The sequence below is a fragment of the Dermacentor silvarum genome, chromosome 5 (genome assembly GCF_013339745.2).
Source record: "Dermacentor silvarum isolate Dsil-2018 chromosome 5, BIME_Dsil_1.4, whole genome shotgun sequence".
NCBI lineage: Eukaryota > Metazoa > Arthropoda > Arachnida > Ixodida > Ixodidae > Dermacentor > Dermacentor silvarum.
Genome location: NC_051158.1, coordinates 148,779,413 through 148,785,412, shown reverse-complemented (window position 1 = coordinate 148,785,412; position 6,000 = coordinate 148,779,413).

The following is a 6,000-nucleotide window of genomic DNA, read 5'->3' as shown; positions in this document are numbered from 1 at the left end:
TAGCACAACACGCTCACTTGAAATGCATGTTGTTTCCATCGAGCCGCGCGAATCAAGCACTGCAGCTTGCTTGACATGTATGTACGTTTTCTTCAAACGCGGCGCGCAAACCGAATGAAACATTGGAGAGCTTGCTAGAAAGTTCGTACTGCGATGTTTTCAACAGCACTAAGTAGAGGAGCTTACTTGAAACATAGTTACTGGGCGATTTTCAATAGCGCAAAACAAAGCGTGCCGCGCGAACCGAACAGTTTACTGGAAAACAATAGCGCAAAGCAGAGCGGGCCGCGCGAACCGGAGAGAGCTTACTTGAAAGATAGGTACTGGGCGATTTTCAATAGCGTGAAACAAAGCGAGTCACGCGAACAGAACAGCTCACTCAAAACCACGTGTGCTAGCTACATAGTGTTCAATAGCCGCACCCAGAGCGATGAGCGTGAACTGGACAGGTAAAGTTTAGCGGTCACACGCAAGTACAGTCACTTGAAAGCAATAACTGCCCAGCAAACTAGTTATTCAAGAAACTTACCTCGCACAAGCGGGTGTTCTTCGAGGGCGCGAAGTTTTTGCGGCCAATTCTGTGGAGCCACGCAGAACGTCGTTCACCGTCGTCCTTCCCGCACGGAATAGAGAAAAATGCCTTCCCGGACTCCGTTCGGTTGCTACACCGGAAGGCGCAGCAACCAGGCATGATGATGGGTTATTTCTGACGCCTGTGTTCGCAAGCGCAACGCAAGCGTTGAACGAAACGGCCAAGTGCTCGCCGTGCGCGGTGCGTACGCTACGGGTTCGACGTGCCAACTGAAAGGGCTTGGAAGAAATATGGCGGCAAAAGGTCACGTGACACGAGCGCCCCAATCACCGGTGGTCGCGGCAGGCGGCGGCGCGCGGAAAACAAATGCGATACTCTAAAATTTTTCCAGTGACTCTAGCCGCCTCGAAAAGTTGGAGCTGCAGCACCGGGCGGCCATCCGACTCTGCCTGGGCGTCCCCCGGAGCTCCCAGATTGCCGCTACCCTTGCGGAGGCTGGAGCATGGCCCCTGTCGCTCCTCTTCCTGCAGCAGGGGCTGAGGCACGTCGACCGCCTCCACCAACCTCCTGATGGCAGAGGCCTGCTGCGTCGCCTCCAGTCCCGGCCTTCTTCAAGGATGGGTCAGCTGTGCCGCCTCTACGAGGAGGTGGTTGGCAACCCACCGCCGAATGCGGTACAGCTGCCCCCACCGCAGAGGCCTCCTGTCCCCATCGCCACGGAGCTGCCCGGGATTTCGAAGAGGCGCTCGCCCGCTTGCGCCCTGCAGCAGACGGCCGCCTGCCTCCTGGACGAGACCCTCGGAGACCACCTCCTGGTGTACGTCGACGGTTCGGTGGTACCGGACACCGGCTCTGCCACGGCGGCCTGCAGGGCACCAGCCCTGCAGAAGAGCAGGCAGTGTCGACTGCCCAGACACGCCAGCTCGACTGCAGCGGAGGTGGCAGGCCTCCACCTGGCCGTCGACCTACTCTCCGAGGAGCTTCCTGGGGTACCAGCGGCCATCCTCTGCGACTCCAAGGCAGCCCTCCTCGGCCTGCAGAGGCCAGAAAGCGCCAGCCTTGGAGTCGCACTGCTGTCTACCCGGCTGACAGCGCTGCAGGACGCAGGCCACCCGGTGTCCCTGCACTGGATCCCCGCCCACGTAGGGATCCCGGGCAACGAGGCAGCCGACACCCTGGCGAAGGACGCCCACCACACCACTGTGCCCCTCAGTCGGGCCGTGACGGAGGGCGACTTCACAGGACTGAGGCTGCGGCGACACCTGGCGACCCACCACCCAGACAAACGGGTGGCACTGGGATGCCCCCCACGACCACTCCCCCAGCGAGGCCTGGCTCGCAGGGAGACCTCGCTTCTTCTCCGGCTCCGCATCGGCTGCAGCTGGACGGCAGCACGCAGCTATCGACTGGGACGAGCGACGTCCCCGGCTTGCAGCTCCTGCGGGGAGCCGGAGACGATCGAACATCTCCTGCTGGCCTGCCCGGCGTACCTCCAGCAGCGGGGCCCACTCCTGCAGGAGTTCCGCCGCCTGGGCCTCCCCTCTGGCAAGGAGGAAGATCTCCTCTTCCCCGGCCGACACCACCTTTCTGCACTTCGAGGCGTCGTGGAGTTCCTTGACTCGTCAGGGAGCTCGCGTTCCTCCCCCTCGCTCACTTTCACTCCCACATACAGCATACAGCCAATGACAGTTTTTAGGGGCGAAGCTCCTTAGGGTGTGGGTCGTTCCCTCCTCTGTAGTAGTAGTAGTAGTAGTAGTAGTAGTATGTAGCCACCTGTAGTTTTATGAAGTGTTTACTAGATGGCGTTCCGGTTCCGGTTCCACTTCCGGTTCCACTTCCGGTTCCGGTTCCAGTTTGCGCGCGTTCGGTGCGAACGCGGGCAAAACGCCGACGGCGTCGACAACAGTTCTGCGCGTTGCTGGTGCTGCTGCATGTCCAAGATTATACAGCTGATAAAACTACCTTGAGTCGACCCCATGACTGCTTCGCATACTACTCAGGGTTCCCCTACGGGAAGATGGTGTAATTTTCTCTCTCGTTCCCGACGCGCGCTCTCTTTATCTCTCGTCCTTAGCTGTGGTTTACCCGAATGATCCCCCGGTGCTTCGCCCACTCATCATCATTCACTTCGTGGATATGCTGTGATTTATTTATTGCGATAGCAATTATAAGCAATTATCATCATCATCATCATCATCATCATCAGCCTATATTTATGTCCACTGCAGGACGAAGGCCTCTCCCTGCGATCTCCAATTACCCCTGTCTTGCGCTAGCGTATTCCAACTTGCGCCTGCGAATTTCCTAACCTCATCATCCCACCTGACTTTCTGCCGTCCTCGACTGCGCTTCCCTTCTCTTGGTATCCATTCTGTAACCCTAATGGTCCACCGGTTATCCATCCTACGCATTACATGGCCTGCCCAGCTCCATTTCTTCCGCTTAATGTCAACTAGAATGTCGTCTACCCCCGTTTGTTCTCTGATCCACACCGCTCTCTTCCTGTCTCTTAACGTTACTCCTAAGATTTTTCGTTCCATTGCTCTTTGTGCGGTCCTTAACTTGTTCTCGAGCTTCTTTGTTAACCTCCAAGTTTCTGCCCCGTATGTTAGCACCGGTAGAATGCAATGATTGTACACTTTTCTTTTCAACGACAGTGGTAAGCTCCCAGTCAGGATTTGGCAATGCCTGCCGTATGCACTCCAACCTAATTTTATTCTTCTGTAAATTTCTTTCTCATGATCAGGGTCCCCTGTGAGTAATTGACCTAGATAAACATATTCCTTTACAGATTCTAGAGGCTGACTGGCGATCCTGAATTCTTGTTCCCCTGCCAGGCTATTGAACATTATCTTTGTCTTCTGCATATTCATCTTCAACCCAATTCTCGCACTTTCTCGATGAAGGTCCTCAATCATTTGTTGTAATTCCTCTCCCTTGTTGCTCAATATATGGCAACATATATATATATATATATATATATATATATATATAATATATATATAAGCAAATATATGGACACTCAAAGAGGATTTCTGCCGTCGGTGTCGTTGTCGCCGTCGCCGTGAAGTTCCGTATGACGTCAATGGCGATGAAATCGTCGCCGCGCGCCGGACGGTGTATGTGCGAGTGAAAGGGGGCGAGGGACGCGCGCTGTCACGGGGAGCGAACACACGGCGGATAACAAACGCGCGTTCTTCGCCATGCTCCCTGAAGGGCTGCAGAATGAAGTCTTTACCACCTTCTCGCCTTGCAACGTTTTATTGCGATAGCAATTATATGGACACTCAAAAGCAGATTTCTGCCGTCGGCGTCGCCGTTGCCGTCGCCGTCGCCGTGAGGTTCCGTATGACGTCAATTGGAGATGAAATCGTCGACGGCGGGTAAGTGGTTCTTGAGGGAAAGGGAAAGGTTGGCGCTATCTTCTGCAGCCCTTGAGGGAGCACGGCTCAGCGCCAACGGGGAGGGGTAAGTGGGAGCGAAAGAAGGGATAGAGTGGAGACGCCATGGCTGGGCGAAGCAAAACCGGCAGGCATAGGCGGCACGTATCAGGCCGAGATGGAAGGCCTTGGTGTGCTGCAGAGTCTGCAGGGGTGTTGTGCCAGGCCGGTCAGGCCCGGGGTGGAGTGGGAGGCCGTGAGGCCTTCCCGCTTGTAGAAATGTCCTTAGAGGCGTGCGGAGAGCCCTGACGAGTAAAGGAACTCCACGACGCCTCGAAGTGCAGAAAGGTGGTGTCGGCCGGGGAAGAGGAGATCTTCCTCCTTGCCACAGGGGAGGCCCAGGCGGCGGAACTCCTGCAGGAGTGGGCCCCGCTGCTGGAGGTACGCCGGGCAGGCCAGCAGGAGATGTTCGATCGTCTCCGGCTCCCCGCAGGAGCTGCAGGCCGGGGACGTCGCTCGTCCCAGTCGGTAGCTGCGTGCTGCCGTCCAGCTGCAGCCGATGCGGAGCCGGAGAAGGAGCGAGGTCTCCCTGCGAGCCAGGCCTCGCTGGGGGAGTGGTCGTGGGGGGCATCCCAGTGCCACCCGTTTGTCTGGGTGGTGGGTCGCCAGGTGTCGCCGCAGCCTCAGTCCAGTGAAGTCGCCCTCCGTCACGGCCCGACTGAGGGGCACAGTGGTGTGGTGGGCGTCCTTCGCCAGGGTGTCGGCTGCCTCGTTGCCCGGGATCCCTACGTGGGCGGGGATCCAGTGCAGGGACACCGGGTGGCCTGCGTCCTGCAGCGCTGTCAGCCGGGTAGACAGCAGTGCGACTCCAAGGCTGGCGCTTTCTGGCCTCTGCAGGCCGAGGAGGGCTGCCTTGGAGTCGCAGAGGATGGCCGCTGGTACCCCAGGAAGCTCCTCGGAGAGTAGGTCGACGGCCAGGTGGAGGCCTGCCACCTCCGCTGCAGTCGAGCTGGCGTGTCTGGGCAGTCGACACTGCCTGCTCTTCTGCAGGGCTGGTGCCGTGCAGGCCGCCGTGGCAGAGCCGGTGTCCGGTACCACCGAACCGTCGACGTACACCAGGAGGTGGTCTCCGAGGGTCTCGTCCAGGAGGCAGGCGGCCGTCTGCTGCAGGGCGCAAGCGGGCGAGCGCCTCTTCGAAATCCCGGGCAGCTCCGTGGCGATGGGGACAGGAGGCCTCTGCGGTGGGGGCAGCTGTACCGCATTCGGCGGTGGGTTGCCAACCACCTCCTCGTAGAGGTGGCACAGCTGACCCATCCTTGAAGAAGGCCGGGACTGGAGGCGACGCAGCAGGCCTCTGCCATCAGGAGCATGGTGGAGGCGGTCGACGTGCCTCAGCCCCTGCTGCAGGAAGAGGAGCGACAGGGGCCATGCTCCAGCCTCCGCAAGGGTAGCGGCAATCTGGGAGCTCCGGGGGACACCCAGGCAGAGTCGGATGGCCGCCCGGTGCTGCAGCTCCAACTTTTCGAGGCGGCGTGGCGGCAGCGCCACCAGCGGGAGGGCGTACCGCAGGCGTGATGTGGCCGCCGCCTCGTAGAGCCGCAGGGCCCACTTCACCGAGCAGCCCTCTCCATGAGCAAGGAGCTGCGACACGGCCTTGCGGACCCTGATGGTCTGGGTCTGCATGGCCCCGACTGCCGGTCGCCAGGTTAGCCGGTGGTCGATGCGCAGCCCAAGATACGACACAGTCGTACTCCATGGGATGCGCACGCCTTCCAGCTGCAGCCGGGGAGCTGAGCGCCGTGCCGCTGCTCTCGGGTGGACGAGGAGGGCCACCGTCTTCCCCGTCGAAACCGAGAGTCCGATGCTTCCCAGGTAGGCGGCCGTGGTGTCCAGGGCTCTCTGGAGGGCCAGGCACACGTGGCGGCTTGACTGTGGCGGTCCCCGCACCCACAGGGTGATGTCATCCGCGTAGATGGAGCACTCCACCTTGTAGTGAGGGTCGGTCGGCAGTGCAGCAGGCAACCGGGCCAGGGCGAGGTTGAAGAGAAACGGGCTCACCACTGACCCTTGTGGTACGCCTGCTGCGAC